General features: G+C 40.0%; 1 protein-coding gene and 2 pseudogenes across 1 annotated transcript in view; 1 reads left to right on the top strand and 2 right to left on the bottom strand.

Annotated features, from left to right (window-relative positions):
- Positions 1-2,983: 2,983 nt before the first annotated feature.
- The window catches only part of LOC125193565 (putative disease resistance protein At1g50180), a 39,866-nt gene continuing 14,866 nt past the window's right edge, over positions 2,984-27,983 (bottom strand). The window contains exon 3 of the mRNA XM_089070079.1: positions 2,984-3,234. The gene's annotated coding sequence lies outside the window, so the exon portion shown is untranslated. The remainder of the gene's footprint in view (positions 3,235-27,983) is intronic.
- LOC148929460 (putative disease resistance protein At1g50180) lies at positions 3,221-11,715 on the bottom strand (annotated as a pseudogene).
- LOC148929459 (uncharacterized) lies at positions 13,145-13,917 on the top strand (annotated as a pseudogene).

The following is a 27,983-nucleotide window of genomic DNA, read 5'->3' as shown; positions in this document are numbered from 1 at the left end:
ACTTCTATCCTTGATAGTGGAAGTTTGATAATTTGCAGTGCATTACTGATCTTGGATTTCGATTTTGGTTTGTTACATTACTGATTTTGGATTTTTCAATTGGGTTTTTCTTCGTTATTGATTGATTGGTTTGTTGTTAATTATTGTGTTTAATTTTGTGGTATCTGTTCATTAGCATTTATTTGGGTTTATATTCATCAATGATTCTAAATCCTTGATAGTGGAAGTTTGATAATTTGTAGTGCATTATTTGTGTATTTATGTGAAATTGTGAATCGATTAATACATTATTTGTTTGATCATGTTGCATCATGTAATCAGATGCGTACATTAATTGTTCAATTTTGGTGGATCATATTAATGTACATCATTTAGCCAGTTATGTGCATTAAACAGTTCTGTTTTGGTACATTATTTATACTATTTTGTACATTACATTAGTTTAATTTGCTACATTATTCATCCAGTTTTGTTGCCTTGTTCTCGACAGCAGCGAAGCAACCTAGGTTGGATTTTGATGAAGCATTCGATGATGTGATTTCTCTTGCCATTGCATAGAAGTTTCGCCAGCGATTGACCGAGACAGAGTCTAGTAGATCCCAAAAAGAAGCTGCTCAAAGAAAACCTAGAGAGAAGAAAGAGAACCACATGTACTGCCGATGATGCCCGACAGAAGCATAATATGTACATTATTCACTATTACGAATGTACATTATTAGATACTATTGGTACATTATTCACTGTTACAAATGTACATTATTAGATACTATTGGTACATTATTTACTGTACCAAATCTAAAACACGCATTAAAAATGAAATTTAATTCATGTGGTGGTACTATACCCTAACCCCATTGATTGATAAACCATAGGGGAATGAATCAAACTTTATGCCCTTGGTGATGGTTTCATTTGTGAGTGGGTACTACAACCTAGCCCTATGTATTGTTAAACCCAAAGGCATGAATTCAAGTTCCTTTCAAAATTATTCTCTACAATCTGTACATTATTCACTGTTATGAATGTACATTATTAGATACTATTGGTACATTATTTACTGTACCAAATCTAATACACACATTAAAAAACGAAATTTAATTGCAGACCGAAGGTGAGATTGCAGCGCCATTTTACAAAGCTGATAGTATCTTGTCCCTTAGTTTTCAGCATTATTTAATGTTTTTTGTACATTTTTATCCTTATTTTTTTGCATTAGAACTCTATTCCATCTCTGTTTAATTGTAGCTTGAAGTGTTGTCCTTTTTCTGTCACATTATTTTGTTTATTTGCTGCATTATTTAGTTTGCTTTCAACATTAGTGAAAGTTTTCAAAGTACTTAAAATAAATAATGTAACATTTATATAATAATAATGCACAAATACCAATTAAAAATGAGCAATAATTACCAAAAACTTGTTGACATTGGTAAGACATCGAATTCAATACTAAAGCCTAAACCTCAAAAGAAAAACAACTAATGTTGTGAGAGTCAAAATACATCAACATTTCCTCTTCCAGATCCTTAAGCATTGGACAATTTCTAGAGTCGTGATGACACAACTCATCGCATGCCTTACACCGTCGAAGGGGCCTAGTAGCCTCCTTGATAGCCTTTTCTCTCTTGGAAATCAGACGACTAGCTGAGCTGCTTGCGTGCCCCTTTGTATTTACCACATCGGGAGGATGTACCTCAGCGACTTCCGGGCTTTCCATTTCATAAAACTGTTCAATCATTCGCCTCTTCTTAGAGGCAGATGTTGTAAGAGTTCCAGGTACAACAACCATTGTATACAATCACAAACAAAAAATCTCAGCTAACATACGCATTATGAATTGTAAAACGTGCATTATTTGATTAATAATTTAAATGACACAGTACTAAAGCTATAGTATGTTTATCTAATAAAACAACACCCTGGAATTCTCGATTCTAAACCCTATCTGAGCCCAAATAAAACGTGCATTATTTATTTAATAATTTAAATTACACAGTACTAAATCTACGTTATGTTTATCTAATAAAACAACACCCTGGCGCCTCGATTCTAAACCCTAGCCGAGCCCAAACAAAACATGCATTATATATTTAATAATTTAAATTATATAGTACTAAATCTATATTATGTTTATCTAATAACACAACACCCTGGCCGCCTCGATTCTAAACCCTAGCCGATACCATTACTAAACTCATGCTCCTTGTAAACGATTGTGGAACTAGCACCAATCAACACTTACACAATTACGAAACGGGTTGCGGTAATCCCTACATACTACATCCAAGCCCTAACGATTGTATCTCTCATTGGGAATAAATAAAACGTGGAAACAATAATCATAGACTTTACTAAAAAAGATTACCTTCTTCCATTGTTGAATTATAAGCTTCTTCCATTGTTGAAGAACAACCTTCTTCCATTGTAGAAATAATTACGGGTACAGAAGTAATTACCGATACGCTCCAACAAAATATAATTTCAACGAGAATTAAAACCTATGCAAAAATTCACCCGATATTTTAGAACCAAAAATTTCATCAATGGAGAATGATAGGAGAATGATCGGCGACGGAGAAGAAATAAATCTGTAATCTCTTGAATAAAACCGCTGGAATATTTTGTGAATGAGAGAATCAAGCACTTTCCATAACTGACGTTGATGTGAATACCCTAAACACCCTTTTCTATTTTTTTAATGATTAAAAATGATTAAATCAGGCCCTATTTTCGGCCCTTAGATCTTGGAAATAGATGGTGGAGATTGAGAAGGAAAAAGAACAAAAGATGTAAAAAGCATATGAATACATCCCTATCATTAACATCTAGTAAGTATGTAGCTTCAGCTATACAGAGAAGTTGTACCAGGGACACTCATACAATATAGCAAACTTCTCTCTGCATTCACAAAACAATACCATCTGAACTTTGCATAATTATCTAGCCAAAGTTCATAACCAGAAAGAGTAAATTCCCAAGACTATTGTTGTTTAATAATAGCTGAATAGAATCAACAATAACAAGTTATCAAACAAGATGCAGCCTGTATTTAATCTTAAAGCAAACATAATGAAGACTTAAGCACTAAAATCAAGGTATTCTCTTACATCAACAAGCTGAATCTGCACACCTCCATCATTTCTGTCTCTCTTCCTTCATCTTCTAATCATAGAGATGATGCTGGTAGATGTATGAGTACGACACGAACCCCCACATTGCCAGCACCATTGCCACTGCCTTCAACCCAGTCAGTTTAACAAAGAAACAAGAACATGAAGCAGATAAAGATTTCTAACAAAGAAACTAGATTAACATGACATGAGATACCTGGTTGGGTACAGACTAGTCCTTGATGATAATTGAAGGGACGTGGCGGACTTTGTAGAAATCTTGTCCTGCTGGTGATACTCTTTCGCCCAATTGCGGCATTTTTTTAATTACGAGAGTCTGAAGGGTAGAAATGCCACTCAATCCCTCTGGAATCATCTCTAGACAAGAACACTCTCTGATTGTTAATCGAGAGAGAAGGGGCATGGCTCCTGACTCCACTCTCCACTCCCTCAACTTTGACAAACCTCTTAATGTTAGCATCTTGAGGCGAAGAAAACTGTTTGCTGGACACCTCATCTCCTCCCCAACAAATGAGTCATACAGGAATCGCAGTGTTACCAAGCAAGGAAGCTTTCCCAGTATCCCCATTGGGTCATCCTCAATCTCGGATTTAAACAATTCCAAATAATTAAGTTTCGAGCTCATCAGGTCACTCTCGCACTTTGCTAGTGTCTTGCCTAACTTAGACATAATTTGCAATTGATAAAGATTGGGCCATGTCAAAGCCTTCTCCAGCATTCGCTCACTTGTTAAGTCGCAACTTCCAACAATGAAAACAGTACAATCCTGTATCTTGTTCCAGTTCATAATGCCATTTATGATAGCTAACAAGCTTTCATTATCGTGTACTATTGCAGCAAAATGTCAGAGATTCTTCATTCTGCCCATACATTTAAGTTCATGATATCTACTATCAAGCCATACTAGAGTCTCCAACTCATTTACTCCCTCATCCAATCTTACTCGATAATTGCCAAAGTTTTCAAAGTCATAAAAAGGAAGAATCAAGTGTTTTAATCGCAACATCTCTTTAAAAACATTTGGAACTTCAACATCCTTTGATAGCCGTAAATCAAGGGTATCCAAGTATACTAAATTCCTGATGGATGATGGTAGCTTATCAAGTTCACATTCTTCTAAACGCAAATTTCTAAGGTGAACAAGATTAGTGATTCCTCTTGGTAACTTTCCTCTTTTAAATTTGAATCCCACAATAACTAGATCTCTCAACAATTTGAATTTTTGAAGATTAACCATACTTTGTGGAGGAAACGGAAAAAAATTCGAATCTATGAGATTGGTTAATCGAAGAGATCTTACATGCTTGCTAGTATCTTCTCCACAAGCGACTGCAGGCTCATGTTCAACTTCACTCCTGAAATGAATAGCCAAATGTTGTATTTTCATATGCGAGGAAGCTTCCCGTAGTAAGGTACTAAGTTTCCCGCCTTCATACTTCAAACTCAGCGCACCAAAATCCTCTCTCTTTCCAAGTTTCAAACATAGTTCTCGCACTACATCATGAAGTTTGCATGTATTATACTTTAAATTTCTACTTGCTACATCATAATCAAGATTAATTTCAACTTGAACAATGGACCTGGAGGCCAACTCACTTAAGTAAAGCTCAGCGATGTCAATTAAAGTGTCCTCCTTGTCTCCAATATTCTCATATGAAATCATGCCTTGTGCTATCCATCTCTTATATAGACGCCAAGCAGATATGGTATCATCCTCACCCAATATACCCAAATAGAGAAAGCAAGGCTTCAAATAATAGGGCAGACTTTCATAGCTTAAATTCAGCACTCCATCGATCTGCTTTTCATCTCCATATATGGCTGCTTTGATGTGCTCATTTACTGATTCCCACTCAACAAATTTTTTCTCTCTCAAAACCCCACCGAGTAAACAAATTGCCAATGGCAAATACCCACATTTCTGCACCATTTCTTTCCCAATTTTCTCAAATCCTTCTTCCAATGCAAAGTCTGCATATTGAGTTAATGGAGAAAATAATAAAGATCAATTGACAAATGGATCTCATTTCCAAAAGTTATTTATTACACTTTCTCTTTACCATAATTAATTTCTCTCTTGTTAATGAAAAGGTTTAATCAGTCGTAATATAGTTAGATTAATAAGAGAGAGTGAAGGAGAAATGTTAATATTTGTGATTTTGTTCCGTTTTCCATTTGTGAAGGAGAAAAAATCACAAATATTATGCTCTTGTTGAAAAATGTTAATATAGTTAGTTAGTTTTAAAATAGCAAAAGGAGTGAAGGAGAAAAATAATAGAGAAAAAATATAAGGCTTTAAATCATAAAGTTTTATCATATTCTAGTTATTCAATTTTATACTCCAGTATTAGGGATGTCAATTGGGCTAACCCGTTCGGGTTCGGGCCAGCCCACTCGGATCGCCGGGCGTTCTGGGTGCGGGCCGTTCGGGTTATGGATTTTTCGGGTCATAAATTGTAAACCCTAACCCTAACCCGTCGGGTTTTGGGCTAACCCATCAGGCTATTCGGGCCTAAAAGCTTTCGAAAATAATCTCTTGGATCAAAATTTTCTTCTATAAAATGATTTTAAATTTTAGATACTTTTTTCTTTTTAGTTTAGAAATTCAAATTTTCATAGTTTTCTTCAATAAGTACTTGAAAAGAAGCCTTTCATCTCGGTCAACTAAAATATAAATTAAAGTTTGTGTTCGTGTCATTATTATGACATTGTTCGTAACTAATTCTTTATGAAAATTAAAAACCATATCTTACATGAATCATTATTAAAATGATAAATATATTAAGATTTTGATGGGTTAATTCTTAATTTTGTTTTGATTGGCTTTGGTGGTGGTAAGACCCTAGCGATAGATGATGGGACGGTGCAATAATGAGTTGAGATGGAACTTGAAAGCTGATATTGTGGGATCGAGTGGAAAAGTGTAGAATGAAGATTGAATAAGACTAATGATTGTGTAGAATGAAGATTGAAGATTCAAAAATATAAAAAAACCCTAAAACTTGATATTTTATAATTAAAACTCACAATCCATCGGGCCAACCCGCAACCCTTTTGGGCCAACCCGTTTAACCCGCCAACCCATTCGGGCCAACCCATTTAGCCCGTTTTGTATTCGGGTAATAAAATTACAGCCCTAACCCGTTCATATTACCGGGTTGTTCGGGCCGGCCCACGGGTTTCGGGTTGAATTGACATCCCTATCCAGTATACAGAATCGACATTTAATGCTACTCCTATTAAAAACCAAATTATTTTAATACAATAAAAAATTAAAAGAAATTTTTTTTAACCTTTTTATATTCTCTCCAATATTTACTAAAAATTTGACTCTTTTTATATTTTCTTGATATTAAAAATTAGACCTATTATATATTTTTATTAACATAAATTAATATAATTATTTCAATTCGTATAATACTATTGGAAATAACTTTTATTTCCATAAAATAGGATCCACTTGTCAATTTATTAGTAGTGTATTAGGAAATGTAGTATGTAATGTAATAGAAATTATTTCGTTTTTCAGTTTTTAATTTTCCTAAAAATAGAAACCCTCCATTCTAAGAAAATATTGTTCTCATATCTATGAGGTGAGATCAATTTCCATTTTTCTTTCTATCTCTCTTATTTTACCATGTAATAAGCTTTTCAACGAAGCCTTACAAATTGTGTTACATATATTTGGCAAAATATGCCATGTTTTCTTTTTAAGCCATATTTTCTTTTTCAACTCAGTTTATATTTTCTTTCCCTCCGTCCCTTAGAAATATGCCATATTTTCTTTTTCGTCCATCCCATAGAAATAATCCATATCCATTTATAAAAACTTTTTTTTTCAATCATTTATGGGCCCCACAATCCACTACACAGTTTCAACTACTTTTTCTTCTCCACTCTTAGAACATCCACAATGGATGCCCTAGTGGAAGCCATAGTGAGAGTCCTAGTGGTTGCCACGTTAGCATGCCCTATCTTTCTGCAATGGTGGAGCCCTAGTGCATGCCCTATCTTTCTACAATGGTGGAGCCCTAGTGCATGCCCTATCTCTTATCCACTTTTCATTTCAATTTTAAATCATTGTTTTTTAATTTTTTTTTTAATTACTATAAAATACCAAAATATATTATTTTAAACACCACAAATGCAAAAAAAAAAAAAAAAACGGCATTACTTAATTTAAAAGTGGAACTACATCATACTTAGCTAAAAAAAACTACATTAAAACTAAAATACTAAAAAAAAAGAAAAAACCAAACTAGTCATCTAAATTCAACCTTTGGGCCAAATTCTTGATCATATTCTTAGTCCTCTGTCGGGCTTCCGGATCTGTTTCTTGACGAAGGCTGTTTTGAGCGTCAAGTATAAACCTATACTCAACCACCTAGCGATAACCTCCGAACTCCTCGATCGCCCTGTGTATGAGCTGAACAGATGGAGGAGGCGCAGCCTGCGCGGGGGGCGGGGGGGGGGGGGGCACTGATCCAGACGCGCCCGCCTTCGCCTTCCCTTTGGCCTGGGCTTTGGCAGCCTTGGTACCAATGGGACGTCTACAAGTAGACGTAGATGTGCCGAAACTCTCTTCCGGCTCAGCGTTCAGATCCACAGGAGATGGGCCGCTGCTCGTGTAACCGCCAGTGGCTGTGGTCTTCGTCCGCTTCACAGTCGAGGATCCAACCGGTATCCCTCTGTTGAACTTCGCCTTGTCCTTCAAGATCAGCCAAACATTGTACAGCTTAAACTGCCTGAACTGTCGTTGGTACTCGGACAACGACTTGTTAAGGACATCCTCCATGCTCTCATCGCTAGCCTTTCCGTCCTTGTTCCTGTTGTAGATATAGCAGAAGTTGTTGATGTGGACCTTGATCCGATCCCAACACTTGCGCAACTGAACCTTGGTCCGCTTGAACGCCCACTTCAGTTTCACCTCGTTGTAGCGTTCCTCAATGCGATCCCACAACCTGGCCGAAGTCTGGTTGTTGGAGGATATCGAATCCTCCGAAACATCGACCCAACACTGAGCCACCTTCAGGTACTCATCCAACTCGTAGTCAGTATGCCCTGTTGCGTACTCCTCGTTCGGCTCGTCGTGTGGGAGTGGGACTGGGACCGATGGTGCCTTTTCTTTCCGCGCTATCTTCTTCCTCCCTTTCTTCGGCGGCGGCCGCACAGGGGCAGGAGGTTGCCCACAACTAGGCTCCATATCCTTAACCCGATACTCCTCGGTGCAGAGAACGGATCGAACTCAGAGTCATCAACGAAAGTGGATCCTACAGGAATCCGGGCGTCTCAACCTGGTAGTCTTCGTGGCCGGGCCACCGGGCGCCGCCGCCGCCTCCTCCTCCAAACATGGGCATATCGTCGTCGACATTATGAGGGTTTGGGTATTGACTCGGATCCATTGTTGAAAGTGTGGATATTGAGAGAATATAGAAGAGAAAGTGAAAGGTTTGGTGTGTGAAAAGTGAAGAAAATGAAGTATTTATAGTGGTTTAAATTAGGGTTAAATAATTTTAGAAAAAAATTTACGAAAAACTCGGGCTCGGGCTCGGGCGCGCCCCTGCAATGGGCGCTCGATCTCACGCCCGATCGGTCACGACCGAAGGCTCGGTCGCGCTCTGGCGTGACCGACGCCTGCAATGGATGCCCGACGGGCGCACGATCGGGCATCCATTGTGGATGCTCTTACTTTACTAATTATACATCAAAACTCGTGTCGACCCCAAATGACCTATTTCTATGGGATGAAGGGAGTATAAGAAATTGGAGTATTAGTAAATTTACAAACATAGAACTGACTAATCCTAAGTCAAAAGATCGAGAGATTGAAGTTAAAGTCGGATCTTCTTTTCGCACTATTACGGATATGAATATATACATTTAATTTCATTTTCTCTGTAGTTGTCCCTGTAATTGTATTTCTATTCTAACCATGATTTTCTCTGTCTAATCATAATTTTCTCGACAATTTCAAATCTATTGATACATTACATTTTATAAGCTATTGAAGCAACAAACCAGAGAAATCTCTCGGTTAGTTTGACCATGAACTGGTCGATTAAACCAATTTTTGTTTTCTTTTACTCTATCCGTCCGCAAAATAGAAGTCTTGCTTTTCATTTTAGTCCGTTCGCGAATATGAGCCATGCTTTACTTTTACCATAAAATGGTAATAGAGTCTCACATTCCATTAATTCATTTCATTCACATTTCATTTAAAACTAATATATATAAGTGACTCATTTTCTATTAACTTTTTCAATCACTTTTTTAACATTTCTTAAAATCTGTACAGCTAAAAAATAAAACTCCTAATAGCAGACGAAAGGAGTATATATTAAAAAACTAATTGGAATTAATCAATACCAACACAACATTCTTCGAATATTAGTACATGGAGTCTCATTATCCACAAATTCACTCTTAAAGACCGAACTAGAGAGCAAATTAGGACCATCCATTTTAGGGTTAGGATTAATTTACAATTAATTTAATATTTTATTCAATAAAAACTTTCTTATTTTATTTTACTTTTTAATTTTTTTTTAATTTTTTAATTATTTTTTAAAATATTTTTATTCGTAAAAACATGCCGGAGGTAAATAATGAACTATAATCACTAAATAATGGACCTGGAGGCCAACTCACTTAAGTAAAGCTCAGCGATGTCAATTTTGACGTCTTATTGAAATACATTAATGATACAATGTTAAACGTTAAGCGGTAGTAATGAACTATATTCAATAAATAATGAACAAAATAAATGTTAGTAATGAAGTAAATATGACATTTTATTGAAATACAATGTTAACTGTGTTAAACGTCAATCAGTATTAATGAACTTATTACTTCATCCTGTCATGTTATTACTTCATTCCATTAGTTTATTACTTCATTCCATTAGTTTATTATTTCGTAATGGGCTATGACATAATTATCTTTCAGTTGAAGTGAATTCGGCATGTAATGAATGTGAAAATTTACTTCATAACATACGTTCATTATGTAGTTAATATAGTTTATTATCTACTCCAGCGAGTTTTTATTGAATTAAAAAAAAACTAATAATTAAAAAAAAGTTAATTAAAAATATTTTAAAAAAATTAATAAAAAACTAAAATTAATAAAAAGTATTTATTATATAAAGCATTAAATTAATTGTAAATTAATCCTAACAACAAAATTAAGAAAAATGGATGGCCCAAATTTAGTCTCTGTTTCGGTCTTTAAAAAGGGTTCGACATTGATCACAACTCTTAGTAAATGACTACTAATATTAGTGTATATTACTATCAAATTCCTTCAAAATCTTTATAATATTACCTTTAATAGTAGTACTATATTTTTACAGTAACCGCACAAACAATTTCCGTTTCTTTAAATACCCCTATGTTTAGTACTATTACTAATCAATCAACTTTGGTATAAAGGTCCACTCCATTTTAAAAAAAATATAAATAAAAAATAAAACAACAACAATAATAATAAATAAATATATAAATAAATAAATAAATAAAAACCGACCTGGAATGTTGTCACGGGGAAATGCTTTGTTTTTAAGAAGTTCCAAAGCAGCATCCATAGGTAAAAGCCCATGTTTCACTGCCAATCCAATCTCTGCGACCTTTTGTTTCCGTGTTGTTACCAATATTTTGCTCTGCAGTTCTTGGACTATAAATGGATGTTTCAGTTCATCCCAATGAGAAAGCTCCCAAAGATCGTCCAAAACAATGAGACATCGCTTCTCTCTTTGTATCGCACATAGTCTCTCAATCAACTCAAAGTTGCTCAGCCTTGGAACCTCCTCCTTTATTCGCAGCTCATCGTTCAGGATTGAAACATTCCTCTTATTCTTCTTCTGATTCTCTAGTTGCCTCAGAACATCCTCCCAAACTGATCGAGTCTCGCATTGCTGAGTAATGCAAACCCACGCCGACAGATCAAAGTCGGTCGTCTCGTTGTAAAGCTTTTTGGCAATTGCGGTCTTGCCTGAGCCTCCCATTCCCCACACTGATATAATTCGATCCTCTGTTTCTTTCCCAAGGAATTGAACAAGCTGCTTCAGCTCATCCTCCATGCCTAGGAAGCAATCTCCCATCTCCAAATAGGGGAAAGTCTTCCTTGACATGTTGTTCCCAGCCGAGCTTTCCCCCTCTCCTTTTGGATTCATGATTTTGCTTCTCTTTATGCCATTTTCTTGCATAGCCTTGCTTATCCTCTCCAGATTCGATGTAATTTGTGAAATCTCAGAGCCTAATTGGTGGATTGAGTTACAATCTTCCAAAATGCAGAAATATTTGCGGACAAACTGCCTGAGGCCTCTTCTCCTTGAATAAACTTGATAGGCTGCGTGTCTTTGAATGGCAGCTTCGGATCTGTAGACCAGATCTCTGATCTCCGAGATCCAATTGAAGATGGTACTGCTTTCATGTCGTCGTTTGTCTGCGTCCTTGAGGAAACACTTCATCTCTTTGAGCTGCTGCTCGAGCTCCTTGACTTGATCGGCAACACCAGCTAAAAACTTTCCCTCTTCCAATAGCAAATCACGGATGGTTTTTAGAGCAATCGACACCACTGCCTCTGCCATTGCAGCAATTCCAGGCTTTAATTTGATTGTTTAGTGATTGCTCAGATGTGAAGAAAGGGAGAAGAAACAAGAAATGAAAGAATTAAGAGAGGATGTATTGATTAAGAACTTGTGACGAAGAATGTACAAAGAAACAAGGAGACTGAAAAAGCAACTTATGATAAAGCAGCGGTGCATGTCACGCAATGAAAATGGTATTACGTATTTCAAGAGTAGTAAACTAATCTCACTTTATTCTTTTGTTAAGAGTATTTCGTGATTCTTTTCTTTTGTTTAACATTGATGCTGATGGCGATTGTTTAATTTATTTTTAAATAAATGTTTATGCTGATGGAGTATTTTGTAGGACATTCTAAATGAGGAAAATGATGCACTATTTTTTTTAGGAATAGTATATACTCCATCAATTAAGTCACAAATTAAGTCACCACCTTCAACCCAGTCAGCCGGTCAGTTTAAAAACGAAACAAGAACATGAAGCAGATAAAGATTTGTAACTAAGACTAACATGAAATGAGATACCTGGTTGGGTACAGACTAGTCCTTGATGATAATTGAAGGGATGTGGCGGACTTTGTAGAAATCCTGTCCTGCTGGTGATACCCTTACCCTCAATTCCGGCATTTGTTTAATTACGAGAGTCTGAAGGGTAGAAAGGGCAGTCAATCCCTCTGGAACCATCTTCAGACAAGAACACCCTCCGATTGTTAATTTAGAGAGAAGGGGCATGGCTCCTGCCTCCACTATCCATTCTCTCAACTTTGGTAAACATCTTAATGTCAACTTCTTGAGGCAACGATAAATGTTTACTGGACATCTCATCTCCTTCCCAACAAATGAGTTGGGATGTATTCGCAATACTACCAACCATGGAAGCTTTCCCAGTATCTCCATTGGATCATCCTCAATCTCGGACACATACAAGCTCAAACACCTAAGTTCCGAGCTCAACAAGTCACTCCCGCCCTCTGCTAGCGCCTTCCCTAGCTTAGAATAGATAAACAATTTATTTATGAAGATTGGGACATGTCAAAGCCTTCTCTAGCATTTGCTCACTTGTAAAGTCGTAACTGCCTCTGATATAAACTTTACAACATTCTATATTGTTCCACTTCATAACGGCATTCTCTTAAAGATGGTAATCGAGAGAGGTGGGATTCATAAGGCGATGCATGGTTGAGAAGGTTTTGAGAGTAGAAGATTATTTGTATTTCTTGTGTTATGTTACACTGTAATTCACCACCGTATTATATAGGTGTGAATCCTATATATCTATGGAAAATACAATATTTTGTAATCAATTTTTCTAGGACAATAATGCAATCAATTATTCTCCAATTATTCTCCATATTCTAGGACAATAATGCAATCAATTATTCTCCAATTATCTTCATTTGATATGCTTTGACACTCCCCCTCAAGTTGAGCAATGGTATTTCCGATGCTTAACTTGCCCAATATCTCTTTGAAGACTTTTGGGTGAACCGCTTTGGTCAATATGTCTGCCAATTGTTCTTCCGAACGAACAAAAGGGAACTCAATAATGCCACATTCTAGTTTTTCTTTGATGAAATGCCGATCAACTTCCACATGCTTCGTTCGGTCATGTTGGACTGAGTTTTCTGAGATACTAATGGCCGCCTTATTGTCACAGAACAGTTGGCTTTTCCGAGTAGGTGGAAAGCCAATTTCCGTGAGCAATCTTCTTAGCCATAGGATTTCCATTAGTCCACTTTTCATACCTCGGAACTCGGCCTCGGCGCTAGACAAAGCTACAACTTTATGTTTCTTACTCCTCCAAGTAACCAAGTTGCCCCCGATGAAAGTGAAGTAACCTCCCGTAGATTTTCTGTCCACTGGATTGCTTGCCCAGTCAGCATCGGTGTATCCATCAATCTCCAAATCTTCTCTCTTTGCTAGAAATACTCCATAGCCTACAGTACCTTTCAAATATCGTACGATCCTCAATGCGGCCTCCATGTGATTAGCTTGAGGTCGGTGCATAAACTAGCTCACAATGCCAACAACATACGTGATGTCGGATCTGGTATGTGAGAGATAGATGAGTTTTCCGACAAGCCGTTGATACCTTTCCCTATCAGCGAGATCAACTCCGTCTTCTATTTTCAGGCCATGGTTGGGAATCGTTGGAGTGTCTACGGGTTTGCATTCAAGGAGACCTGTTTCTACCAACAAGTCTAGAACATACTTCTTTTGCCTTAGGAATATTCCGTGTCTGGATCTTAACACTTCTATCCCCAAGAAGTATTTCAGTGCTCCTAGATCTTTCATCTCGAATTCTTTAAACAAGTTTTCCTTCAAACTCTGGATTTCTTCGACATCATCTCCAGTAATGATCATATCATCGACGTAAATAATCATACATGTTACCTTATTGTCTTTCCTCTTTGTGAAGAGTGTGTGGTCGGAATGGCTTTGTTGGAATCCATGTTTGAACATTGCCTGACAGAATCTTCCGAACCATATCCGCGGAGACTGCTTCAAACCATACAAGGTTTTCCGTAGTCGGCGGACTTCTCCTCCTCCTCCAAACTCCTCGGAGAACCCCTGTGGAACTTCCATGTACACTTCCTTGTTCTTTTCTAACTCTCCATGTAGGAAGGCGTTGGTCACGTCGAACTGGTGTAGTGGCCAGTCTTTGCACACTGCTACATATAGTAGTGCTCGCACAGTATCCATCTTTGCAACTGAGGAGAATGTTTCTTCATAATCCACTCCATATACTTGAGTGTAGCCTTTTGCCACGAGTCTCGCCTTGTATCTCTCGATTGAACCATCTGCTCTTCTTTTTATGGTGAATATCCATCGACATCCAACTGGTTTCTTCCCCTTTGGCAACGTACACTTCTTCCATCTGCCATTTTTTACTAGGGCATCTATCTTCTTCTTCATGGCTTCTCTCCAATGTTTGTGTTTGCTAGCCTCTTCAAAAGACTGTGGAATGTCTTCTTCCTCATAAAGGGCAGCTTCGAAGGCCAGGGCCATTTCTGACAGATGACTCTAAGTAATATTGGATACTGCATATTTTGCTTTTCTTCCTCTCCAGTCTGGTGAGTATCGTCGAGGAGGAATTCCTCTTGTACTCCTTAAGGGCAACTCATATGGATCTCTTGTATCTCCACTGTTTCCCTTATCAAGATTAGTGCGTTCTGAAGGCATATTATCAAAATCTGAACTGTTTACCTCAGGTATCGAAGGCGGGGTTGTTGGTCGGACAATGTCACTTTGTTCTTCGTTCTGTATTACAGGATGTGACGGCCCGTTGGTGCCACTATCTTCCTCAGGTGGACCAACGTCTGTGACAGGGCTTGGCTGTGACTCTCCCCCTGCCTGGTGTTCCCCTGGATGTGGCTCTCCCCCTAAGTGGTGGTTCCCAATATCTGGTAGCCAATCTAGGAGGTCATTGTTTGGACTTTTGGCTGAAGTTTGTGTCTCCCCTGACCGCTAGATTGGGTGTAGAAGTATTCCCCTTCCACAAAATCACAATTCATGGTGGTTTGCATTCGATGGGTTGTTGGGTCATAGCATCTGTAGCCTTTTTGATTTTTTCCATAGCCAATGAAGACGCATTTGAGGGCACATGGATCAAATTTGGAGCGTTCGTGTTTTGGGATGTGAACAAAGACAGAGCAACCGAATACCCCAGGCTCAAGGGATAAGGAAGATGAGATTTCAAAGTGGTTGGAAAAAATATCCAAAGGTGTTTTGAAGTTAAGGATCCCAGTGGGTAGGCGATTTATAAGGTATACTGCGGTTGCTATAGCCTCGGGTGTCAAAATCTGAACTGTTTACCTCAGGTATCGAAGGCGGGGTTGTTGGTCGGACAATGTCACTTTGTTCTTCGTTCTGTATTACAGGATGTGACGGCCCGTTGGTGCCACTATCTTCCTCAGGTGGACCAACGTCTGTGACAGGGCTTGGCTGTGACTCTCCCCCCCCCCTGCCTGGTGTTCCCCTGGATGTGGCTCTCCCCCTAAGTGGTGGTTCCCAATATCTGGTAGCCAATCTAGGAGGTCATTGTTTGGACTTTTGGCTGAAGTTTGTGTCTCCCCTGACCGCTAGATTGGGTGTAGAAGTATTCCCCTTCCACAAAATCACAATTCATGGTGGTTTGCATTCGATGGGTTGTTGGGTCATAGCATCTGTAGCCTTTTTGATTTTTTCCATAGCCAATGAAGACGCATTTGAGGGCACATGGATCAAATTTGGAGCGTTCGTGTTTTGGGATGTGAACAAAGACAGAGCAACCGAATACCCCAGGCTCAAGGGATAAGGAAGATGAGATTTCAAAGTGGTTGGAAAAAATATCCAAAGGTGTTTTGAAGTTAAGGATCCCAGTGGGTAGGCGATTTATAAGGTATACTGCGGTTGCTATAGCCTCGGGCCAAAAAGAATTTGGTACTTTGGATTCAATTAGGAGAGCTCGGGTAATTTCTAGGATGTATCGGTTTTTTCTTTCGGCCACCCCATTTTGTTCTGGAGTGTATGCACACGAGGTTTGATAGACTAGGCCATTTTTCCTAAAGAATTCTTGCATGTTTTTATTGATAAACTCCCCCCATTGTCGGATCTAAGAATTTGTATGCTATGATTATACTGTGTTTGAATAAGGTTATAGAAATCAACGAATTTATCAAAAACTTCATGCTTATTCTTCAAAAAATAAATCCAAGTCATGCGGGAGTAATCATCAATAAAAAGCACAAAGTATCGAAAACCTTGTCCCCCAGTGACGGGGGCAGGACCCCAAACATCAGAATGTACCAAAGCAAATGGAGATTTCATTCGTGTATTGTTCAACTTGAAAGAATGTCTATGGTTTTTGGCCAACACACAAGTGTCACAATGAAAAGAGTTTATAGAAGTAACTAAGTTAGGAAAGAGAAGGCGAAAATATCCTAAGGATGGATGCCCTAACCGACGATGCCAAAGCCAAGCCTGCCTGTCTGTCGGGCCAGGAGTTAGTATCATCACAACACTCTGTTGGGCTATCTCATCCACATAGTACAGTCCGCGTCGCTCAGTGCCACGCCCAACTATCGTCCCCGTCTTGATATTCTGTAACATGCAAAATTGAGGTTGCATTAGTAATTTACAGTTCAACTCCTTGGTCACATGACTGATAGATAATAGTTTATGTGACAATGAAGGGACATAAAGACAATTAGATAGCCGAAGAGTAGGTGAAATATTTATCGTGCCCGCCCCCATGACTTTTGCTAGGTCCCCACTGGCGGTTTGGACATAGGATTTTTTGGAAGTGGAGATGGATACAAAATCTGAGGCTTCAAAGGAAATTGTATCTGTAGCCCCACAATCAAAAATCCAGTGAGGGTCTTTTCGGCCTGATACGGATGTGGAGGAACAAGCGAGGGCGTCGAAGGAGTTTCGACAAGGTATAGAGGACTTATATGTGACTTTGTTGGATGGCTGGGGGGTAATATGCAAGATTTTGGCAATGTGGGGGTTATTTCGAAATATTATCAAAGTCTGGGGTGAGATTTGTGAGTCTGAAGTGAGGTGGGGTTCAAATTGGGATTTACAGAAGTTTTGGGGTATAATATGTGAGGAAGATAGGAGGCGGGGTTGTGGGTGGTATTTTGGGATAATTGTGGGGTGGGTATATATGGCCTTTTTATCCATAATTTCGGAAACCCTAGCCGCCGTATCCTTCTCGTCTGTGGGAACCCTAGCTCCTTCCGCCGTCGGCGATGATTCCGGCTAATAGAACTGTACCTTCTGACCACGTTCTTGCTATGGAGACGGATGCGGTGGTCGTCTTCTCCTCGGGTTGGCTCTCGCCGCTACCGCCGCTGCCGCCCGCTGATTTGTCGGTGTAGGTGGCGCGGTCGATGGCAGCGGCTGCTGCTGCTCTCTCTCCGCCATGGTTCCGACCTGCATTCCGGGCCTGCCTTGCCTTCTTCATCTCCTCCCACCACTCCGGGAACCCATGGATGTGGAAGCATGTATCTTTGGTGTGTTTCTTTCCTCCACAATGACTACACACCAATTTACTTTTGTCTTCCTCCTTTCGATAGCTAGGATTTCTCGGGGGTTGGTGGCTTTGTGTGGTGATCGGCCTGTTTATGGCTAATCCGACTCCTATTCCGGACTCCTTGGGTTCTGGATTGAGCAGCTTTTCATTGACGGACTCTCTTCTGACCAGGCCGTACGCCTTCCTTGCCGTCGGTATGAGATCCATGTTTAGGATCTCTCTTTTGATTTTATCGTATCGGTGGTCATCTAGCGCCCATACGAACTGGTACAACCTATGCCTTTGTGTGTTCTGATTGTACTTCTCAATACTGGAAGGAGTGTCCATTGGATTCGGATCTCTGGTGTCAATTGAGATCCATAGATCTTGAAGTTTTTGCCATAGGCTCTCTAATGATAGATTTCCCTGCCTGATGCTGTAGGCTTGTCTGTGCCGGTCCGAAATTTGGAATTGGTCGGCGCCGCTTCCGTACATTGTGGCCAGACTATCCCATAAGTCATAGGCCGTTTCGTATTGGGAGACCTCATTAACGAGGCTGGCGTCGATGTTGTTTATGATCCAGTGAAGCAGCAATCGTCTCGCTGTTGCCATCGGTTGTAGTTAGGGTCGGTTGGTGTGGGAGGTGCTGCCATCTCACATACCTGTTATGTGAGATGCCAGACCCTTCCCACGGATGCCCCTTCTCATCAGTTTTGCCCATAGGGGATAATTGTCCCCATTGAGCTTTCGGCTAGGCGCACCTCGCCTAGTGATTCCACCGATGAAGGCTGACTGTTTGTGTTTTTCTAAGACATACTCAGTCTCATGAATTCAGCGAATTGCTCGGCTGAAAGGGTTATTGGTTGGTTGGTTTTTGGAGGCGTTTCAGATTCAGAATCTGACATTTTTTTTTGGTTGTGTTTTGCAGGTTAAAAAAAAAGGTTGGAGAAGGTACTCGAGACTATGATGATAATTTTCTGAGTCTCAAGCCCGAATAAACCTGCTCTGATACCATCTTAAAGATGGTAATCGAGAGAGGTGGGATTCATAAGGCGATGCATGGTTGAGAAGGTTTTGAGAGTAGAAGATTATTTGTATTTCTTGTGTTATGTTACACTGTAATTCACCACCGTATTATATAGGTGTGAATCCTATCTATCTATGGAAAATACAATATTTTGTAATCAATCTATTCTAGGACAATAATGCAATCAATTATTCTCCAATTATTCTCCATAATCTTCTCTCAATAATCTTCATTTGATATGCTTTGACACATTCATGCTTCTAACAAGCTTTCATGATCGTGTATCATTATACCAAAACATCGGAGATTCTTCATTCTGTCCATACATTTTAATTCATTCAGTCTACTATCTAAGAATAGTAGAGTCTCCAACTCGTCTACTCCCTCATCTAGTCTTACCCGATAATTTCCAATTTCTTCGCTATAATAAAAAGGAAACATCAAGTGTTTTAATCGCAACATCTCCTTAAAACAATTTGGAACTTCAACATCCCATGAATTTGATAAATCAAGGGTATCCAAGTATACCAAATTCCTCATGGATGACGGTAGCTTATCAAGTTCACATTCTTCTAAACGCAAACATCTAAGGTGAACAAAATTAGTGATTCCTCTTGGTAACTTTCCTCTAGCAAATTTGAATTCCACGATAACTAGATCTCTCAACAGTTTGAATTTTTGAAGGTCAATCATACTTTGTGGAGGAAACAAAATAGCATCCGAATCTATGATATTGGATAATCGAAGAGACCTTATATGCTCGCTAGTATCTTCTCCACAAGCGACTGTAGGCTCGTGTTCAACTTCACTCCTGAAATGGATAGCCAAATGTTGTATTTTCATATGCAAGGAAGCTTCCCGTATTAAGGTACTAAGTTTTCCACCTTGATACTCCAAACTCTGTACGCCAAAATCCTCCATTTTCCCCAATTTCAAACATGGTTCTCGTACTACTTCATGAAGTTTGCATGAACCATATCTTGAAGTTTTGTTTCCGACATCATACGAAAGCTGAATTTCAAATTGAACTAGAGACCTGGAAGCCAACTCACTTAAGTACAACCCAGGGATGTCCATTAAAGTGTCAGTTATGGGGCGGCAATTTGGGCATAGTGCGCGATAAACCTGCGGTAATACCCGGTTAAGCCGAGGAAGCCCCTGAGCTGTTTTGGCATTGTCGGGACAGGCCAAACCACCGTTGCTTCTATTTTTCCTGGATCCGCCTTCAAACATCCGTCTGTTATTAAATGGCCCAAGTACTCCACAGTCGTGCAGCAAAACGCGCACTTGGAAGCCTTTACAAAGAACCTGTTTTCCGCCAAAATGCTTAATACCGTACGCAGGTGACCAGCATGAGTGGCCAAATCCGGGCTATATACTAAAATGTCATCAAAGAACACTATTACCGATTTCCTTAGCAATGGCCGGTAAATACCGTTCATCGCCGCCTGAAATGTTGATGGAGCATTGGTCAGGCCGAATGCCATCACCAAGAATTCGTAGTGGCCGTCGTGGGTCCGGAAAGCCATTTTAAAAATGTCTCCTCATCGCATTTAGATCTGGTGGTACCCGGAGCGAAGGTCCAATTTAGTGAAGAACTTGGCTGCCCCGAGTTCATCGAACAACTCCTCCGCCGTTGGAATCAGGAAATGGTCTGGTATCGTCGCCTTGTTCAAGGCACAGTAGTCAATGCAAAGGCGGAATGACCCGTCTTTCTTACGAACCAAGAGGATTGACGACGAAAATGGGCCGTGACTCCTCTGACTAACCCCTTGCTCGAGCATATAGCGTACTTGCTTCTCAATTTCATTCTTCTGAAAGTAAGGATAACGATACGACCTTACATTGATCGGCTTCGCCCCTGGTGTTAAGTGAATCCTATGATCAAACGGGTGTTATGGGGGAAGACCGACCGAAACATCAAACACCACACTATTCGCCATTAGAAACTCCAATATCAGCGCCAGAACCGTCTCCGGAAAAACCAAACCATCCGATCGGCCTGATCATCGATTGCCACCATTTCATATAGCTCGACGCCCGCTGTAAGCGTCATAAACGAAGCTAATGTCGTCGCCAAAATCTGCTTCGGTGGTCGCTCCACCCTTTGTAGCACCACACGCCTATCATCTTTAACGAACTCCATCGACTTCCGGATGTAGTCATGAGTCACCCTTCCCAAGGACTCCAACCATTCCATCCCTAGGATAACGTCAAGTTCGTGAACCGGAAAAATGTGTAGGTCCACGAAAAATTGCTAACATGTGAGCACAGGATCGACTCGCCATTCCCCACATATACTCTGAATGGCCAAATCTTCGTCAGGGGAAGATGTAAACGTTCTGCCAATCGCAGATGTAGGAAATCGTGCGTGCTTCCGGTAACCACCAGCACGGTTACCTTCGAGGATGCAATCGTACCCTCCAATGTCATTGCTTTCGTCCTCGGGCGACCATCTAATGCCCGAATGTGCGACAGATCTTCAGCTATCACTCCGTCGTCCAGTGCACTGCTGTCAAGTGGAATCTCAACACTTGCCTCGTCATCGTCATCGTCAGCTCCCATGTAGGCCAGAAACAGAAACCTGTTCTTACAGATATGCGTTGGTACCAGCAAACGCCCCTGCGAGTGCGATCGGCCTTCTCTGCTGCCGAAATTCGCACAATAGGTACTTTGGACAAATCAGATTGCCTAGATGAAGTTCCTGCTAGTTGACTCAACTTTATTTTACCCAAATAATACCCGCAAGTGTACGAGGTTATTGTAGCAAATAGCAATCAAGAGTATATCGTATCCCACAAAGACAATTAAGTGTAAACCTAAGTACCACAAATAAATTTCAACTACTATCCAGACGATCAAGAATTTCGGTTTTAAACTAACAACTACTAAAAGCATATAAAATCAGAGATTAAAATAAAAGCACTTAAACAGGAGAGCACAAGCAAGCTGTAGAAAATGATAGAGAAATATGCAGAATTCAAGGATCCGATGCACAACTCATAGCCTAACCCAATTGAAACTGATTTACCATTTAAAGTCTCCAGAATTGTTGAATCAATCACAAATATAGATTAAACCCCCTCTCGAGGTGAGAAATCCGTAGATTAGGTGTAATAATTGAAGTCCCCTTCTAATTCTTAGACCTAACTCGTAATAGTTCGATTAGATTAAAGATCTCACTCAAAACCTCAACTCTACGTGTTTAATTGAATTAAGGTGTAAATTATTCTTCTTTCAAGGTTAAATATTTAATCTTCCGATTACTCTAAGAAACCCTAACACTACCAATTGGTGATCAAGCAATTGCCAGGACAAAGCACAAGAATAAGCCAAACAGGTTGAGATATTTGAACATGTTACATCATATCAACCTGTTACATCAAGACATCCCTGGCATTATGAATGTAACAGGTTGAGATATTTGAACATGTGGATTTATAAACCCATACAGTGAACCACACATCACACCTTGAACCATTTCCACCAGTAGTCGAAACAGCCTTCGGTAACCGGTTCGGGCTTAGAGAGCAATATATCGTGTAGGCTGAGGACCGCACCTAGCACTTTATTCACGTAATGCGACACGGTGGACCCGGACCGCCAAAACTGGAACTTAACAACGCGATTCTTCTGATGATGCGCTAGGACAAGCACAAACATCGCGACTTGTTCTTCCACCCCTACACATTTCCCAGTGGACAGACCAGCACGAGTGGAGAGAACACGGCATAGGCGGCCGAAAGTGTTCCGGTCCATTCGTAGGTTTGTGAGGCAGTCGTAATCTGTGAGCTTGATAAGCTGGACCATATGCTTCACTTGCATAGGAAGCTTGTTAAGCACACTATAACGCCGAACGTCATCGACAAGGCAGAGTCGTTTCTTCCGGTTTTTACATTTCAAATAACGATAAACTAAAGTATTGGTTAATACACACAATTGTTGCGTTATATTCTCCATCATGATGCACACCAAAGCAAATTTAGTACGTGATCTCGGCATCTATACCAATAAAAGACAGACAAAAGGAAATGATTTCCAAGTAACCACAAACACACGCGGTACATCAAAAGTTGCAAAATGCACCTAAGACCCAAGATGCACATACGCAAGTTGGGAAAGCACATAATTTTATACACCGACTTTGGACCCACCATCGGTGTGGGTCGACAGATCGGATTGCATAAGCACAGATCTGAAAAATTCAGAATAGGGGATGTGTCGCCCAAAAAAATTACCAAGTTGTTTCGAGCTCGGTAAAGGAAAAAGATAACATATAACTAAGCCAATGTAAAAAGATCGTGTTTGAAAGCGGTATACCTTGAAACGGCAGATGCGGGTGATATGCGTGAAGGCCCGGTAGCACACAATGTGAGATGAACACAGATCTGACAAAATTGAGGAAGGAGACAAAGGGTTACGACATATACACATACAAATGTAAAACAAAACCAACAATCGAAATTTTTCGGCAGCTGTCTACAAATTTCAGCGAACGAACAACAATATTCTGCTACCGTCTGTTGTGCTTGGAGTCGCCGGCCTCGATCTACTATCCGCAACTATTTTATCTTGTGTTGGGCAGAGAGGGATAGAAGGAGAAGGTTTCAGAGAGAGGTAGGTAGAGAGAGGGATGGGGTAATGAAGAAATGGGAGAGAAAGTTGGATCTCGGTGGGTTTCGAATAATTGAGGGGCACAGGAGTAATTTTTTGTGCCAAATCAGGTAGCAGGCCAGATTTTACTTCGTGGCTGGCTTCCGTGATTTGAAATAAGAGAATAAGGGCTTAAACAGTGCGGGCACGTGGTTATATAACGGGCCGTACAGATTTAAAAAATGAACACCGAACTGTGCGAGTTGCACAGAATTGGCATCAATTAGGCGTAAATCAGGGTCACCGAACGAGCCCTAAGCATAAAGCATATGCGTATATGCAATGTTAGTACCTTAACGACGTGCTCCCACTGCTCGTCGTCGATGTCAATTTTGTAATCACCGTTGGCACTGAACCCTACACCAGTCCTCTAAAGAATTTTGCACAGGATTGTGTAGCTTGCTTTCCAGGCTGTGAGTTTGGACACAACATGTGGTGAACCTTTGATGTCAGAGGTAGGAAATTCTTGCCTGATATTATCCTCACAGCGTTGAAGGTACCTAGTGCGAAAGCCGTTGTCTGATTTCCACCCCAGCGCAACAAGCTCGACCAAAGTAGCTGCTAAAATTTCTTCTTCGTGATGAGACCACAGACGGCGAGTGCGATCCCCTTTTTTATACTTCCGGGTTCATTTTTGTGGAACCACGCCTACGTAACACTAATGCAATCAAAACATGGACAACAATCTCTGATAAGCCGACGAATTATTTCATGTAAAATACACATACCAAAAGGATCACTTCCACCGCCCGTCGTGCCACCAGAAGCTCCAATTGCAGTCAACATAGCACCCTGAGAACACAACCAGAAAGCTAGAATGAAAATCGGAAGAAGTTTATACATATGATACGAATACATCTTGCGGGGTACTTGCCAAAAACAAGACCGTCAATGCATGAATCGGTCGGCAAAGTCGCACAGTATATGAAGGCACCCATTTGCCGCCATACAGAAAATTTCATTTTTGGAGGGCATTTCAATATTTTCATTCGATTTTGCCACTAATGAGACGAGCATATAGTAGGTAAACCGCTAAATTATTGAGGACAAAGAAGTCAATGTCATCGCATGTCTGCCAAATCCGGGAGCTCAAATCAATATAACCAAACGCGTACAATTATATCGCCGGTGGTGGGGCCATGAAGATTTAAATTCATGTCGGATTTGATTCATGCATTTCGAAATATGAGTCAAGTGAACGGCTCCTTATTTTTAGAAAATTTGTTGGATGTTTCTTTGCAGGGTTCATCCAACTGGCAAATTTTGTACGAGACAACAAAAAGTTGTGGCATATACTTGAGCAGAATTGTGTGCTAACACAAGATTTTTTTCCAGTACTAGGAGTGCTAGTATTTAAATTGATCTTTTCTTATTTAACATCTTCGACAAAAATCAATATACATACAGACAAATCTTAATTTGGCACAAAGTTAAAGATAGTATACAAATGCACGTAATCTCGCGTTAATATTCTCTAAAAACAAAAAAAAAATTTAAGTTGCAGCATAAGATTCACTACAATAAAATTGGTCTTTTATGACACTTGAATACGTCACTCTGAAAATCTATTGTTATGCCCCCTACGGCTAAAAGGACATATACTACCACGTGGTGCCAAAATCTATTCTTATATTACATGTACTCCACAATAGACGTCACCAAACCGAACCGGCCCGTCCGAACCGGCCCGGAACCGTCACCGGCGGTTCGGAACCATGAACCGGAACCGCGGTGGCGGTTCGGAACCGGATAGTAGTCGGCGGTTTAGGCGGGCCGGTTCAGGTTCGCGGAAAAATAAGAACCGGAACCGCCGGTTAGAAACCGGCGGTTCGCCGGAAACCGGCGGTTCCAAACCGCCGGTTAGGCGGTTCCGACAGCTTTTCAGGCGTAGGGCGGTGGCAGCGTAGGGGTGCAGGCGTAGGGTGGCAGGAAACCGGCGGTTTCTGTCAGAAACCGGCGACCAAACCGCCGGTTTGGTCTGGAACCGGCCAGAACCCGCCGGTTCCGGCAGCTTTTCAGGCGGTCTAGGGCTAGGGTTGCAGAGTAGGGTGGCAGAACGGCTAGAAACCGCCGGTTTGGTGTCAGAAACCGGCCAGAAACCGGCGGTTTCGTGTCAGAAACCGGCGGTTCAGGCGGTAAACCGGCCGGTTTCAAATTTTCGAAAATTCAATTTTTTTTTTTTTTTTTTTTTTTATTAAATCTGATTTTTTCTCCATTAAATACCCCCTCTCCCCTTCATTTCTACTCACCCCATTCTTGTGTTAACAAGGATTTCTCTTCTCATTCTCACAATTTCTCTCATCTCTATCTCCATTCTCTCTAATTGTTCAAGTTGTTTACTATATTTGTGCAAATTGTTCTTATAATTTACTTCAATTGTCTATCATAATCATCCGGTCATCCCTCACTACTCTTGTTATACTCTCTCTTTATTTTTCAATTTGCAAAAAATGTCTTCATCTCGTCGTGGTGGTGATCGGGGCAAGGGAATTGCCCAAGACCAAGATCAAAGTGATCTTCGGAAATCAAGGCGCCCTAGTCATCGTGAGGTTATGGATGAGGTTTCCCGACAAACCGCTATGCGTTTGCAAGTAAGTTGTTCGAATATTAATTTTACAAATTCTTATTTTTGGTACTATACATTATTTATACCGTTTATAACTTTATATATAATATTTGTAGGCCGAAGAAGATCATAGGGCTGCCATGGTACTTAGCAACATGAGCGGCGGTGAAGGTTACGAGTCTTATCACTCTTATGGTAACGTGAATTTATCATCCGACGATGACGGTGATAATGGTGGAGGATCTGCACAATATCCTCCGACGAGCGCCGGACAAGTTGGTGAAAATGATGAAGCGGTTCCTCCTCCTGAAACTCAAACCGAGCGGGGTAAGGCTAATAAGAAGGCCTTGAAATCGGATATTTTTGTTAAACATTATAAAAAAGTCCCGGTACTAGATGCCACTCAAAAACCGACCAATGAATTTGTCGCATATTGTAACTATTGCGATAAATCCTACCCCTTTTTTGTCGGTGGGGGCTATGGTACTCTCCATCGTCATTTAAAGGCAAAGCATCCGATCGAATATGGGACCGCCAAATCCCAAACCCAACTAAACTTCCCGTCCGGTGCGTCTGAAACAACAGGTACGCCTCTTTTTAAATATGATCATAAAGTCGCTCAAGATGCTATGGTTAGATGGGCTGCAATGAAGCATTTGCCTTTCAATTTTTTTGATGACAAAAAATATGAAGTTACTATGCAAACCGCTTTTAATGTCGGTGCTAAAAGAATACCTGCAACTTCACATCAAAGATCTAACAACAGACAATTTTTTGAGAAGCGAAAAGAAGTAACACGTTTTTTGTCCACCTTGGGTCACAAAGTAAACATTTGCTCTGATGTGTGGACTGATGCTTTTCAAAGAAATTCTTATATGGGCATTACATGTCATTTTTTGGACAATAGTTGGACGTTGCACAAGCGTTTGATTGGTTTTAGACAATTTCCTACGCCACACACCGCACCCGCAATTGCTGCTTTAATTATTTAAGTTTTGAATGAATATAGATTGTGCAATAAGGTCTTTTCTGTTGGTTTTGATAATGCAACCGCTAACACTGCAAGTATTGCCGACTTAATTGCGGCTTGTGCCCCGGTTATAAATGGTAAGTACTTTCATCAAAGATGCATTTGTCATATTTTAAATTTATGTGTACAAGATGCTCTTTCTTTGTGGCAAAAACATGTTGATCCTATTAGAACTGCCGTAAATTTGATCCATTGGAAGCCTCACATTGGTAAGGCTTGGAAGAAATATTGTCATCAAAAGAAGATCAGGTACACAAATTTTACAATTGATGTGTCTACTAGATGGAACTCCACATATGATTGTTTGAACTCTACTTTGGAGCATATAGATTATTTGATTGATTTTTTTAGGACCTATCCCGTTCCTGATTTATATTTATCGCATGCATGTTGGGAGCAAAGCATGAGTTTGTTTAAATTGTTCAAAGGTTTCAAAAATGCGACTGTTGAGTTATCGGGTGTTTATTATTGCACATCTGTTCGTGTTTTAGAGCATTGCATGTATATATCACTTGGTTTTAAGACGGCTATGAAAAATTCCATTACAAATCCTGAGTTGATGTGTGTTTTATATTATATGATTGACAAATGGCTTAAGTATTTCAGTGAGATTCCAACGGTGTTTTTGATTGCAAAGGTTTTGGATCCGAAATGGAAATTAGTCGGTACCTTGAAGATTTTAGAATTTTATTACAACAATTTGAGTTCTATTGATCTTCAACCACTTCGGGATTTGCAATCCAAAGTCAATGAGGACAACAACAACAACGTACGTTTGTCCGAAATATTCCAAATAAACCTCCCCAATCTCTCCGTCATCAAACATGCATTTGAGTTTGAGTTGCGAACTCTCTTTGCCGAATACGAAGCCAAGTACAACAGTACCCACCAAGTGAGGCAACGACCCACCCCTCATCAACAACACAGTTTTGGGTTCTTTCAAGTTGATGACCCCGACGCACAATCCCAATTGGCCGACCTATACGGTTACACCACC

Source organism: Salvia hispanica, chromosome 4 (assembly GCF_029641045.1).
Source record: "Salvia hispanica isolate PSC_SH4W2 chromosome 4, Shi_PSC_v1, whole genome shotgun sequence".
In the NCBI taxonomy this organism is placed as follows: domain Eukaryota; kingdom Viridiplantae; phylum Streptophyta; class Magnoliopsida; order Lamiales; family Lamiaceae; genus Salvia; species Salvia hispanica.
This window is presented reverse-complemented; position numbering and strand designations above follow the sequence as displayed.